Consider the following 572-nt stretch of genomic DNA (forward strand, 5'->3'; position numbering starts at 1 on the left):
TTTTTTTTTTTTTTTTTTTTTTTTTTTTTCCATCTGTTTAACTATGTAACTATGAATTAGCCTATCTGATATCATTGATGCCTTAATAGGTGTTGCCCATTGCAATAATTCACTCACACCAGTGCATTATATTGAATCCTATTTTAAATAGTACTCCAAAGCTTCTGTTATACACATTATATGTACACAGTGTGCTGCAAACATCTGCAGGATTCTAATGTATTCCGATGCAGCTTGATGTGTGACTAAACTCATAACAGCTAAATCGTCCATCACCATGCCTATACCTGCAAAGACTCTTTAGGTTTAACTTTTGTTTTGTTCTAACGCAGCATTCCCTATCCTTTGGTTCCCAGTTTAACACCTAACCAGTCAGATAATTTACCAGTTGCAAAGGTTTCCTGAGGCTTGGAAATCGAGACGTCATGAATAAAAATATATTTATTTTAACTTTTCTTTGCAGAATTCTGTTGTTTAAGGTATATTTTTATCTAATTATCTGCATAAATATGGAAATTATATCCCCTATCAATGCATATAGATATTCAATTAAAGAAGGTTCATGCACAAAT

The 572-nt window shown here is 32.2% G+C and overlaps 1 protein-coding gene across 2 annotated transcripts in view; it reads left to right on the forward strand.

Annotated features, from left to right (window-relative positions):
• LOC140339400 (zona pellucida sperm-binding protein 4-like) overlaps positions 1-572 on the forward strand; it is a 23106-nt gene that overhangs the window by 12493 nt on the left and 10041 nt on the right. The window lies entirely within an intron of this gene.

This window comes from Pyxicephalus adspersus, chromosome 10 (genome assembly GCF_032062135.1).
Source record: "Pyxicephalus adspersus chromosome 10, UCB_Pads_2.0, whole genome shotgun sequence".
NCBI lineage: Eukaryota > Metazoa > Chordata > Amphibia > Anura > Pyxicephalidae > Pyxicephalus > Pyxicephalus adspersus.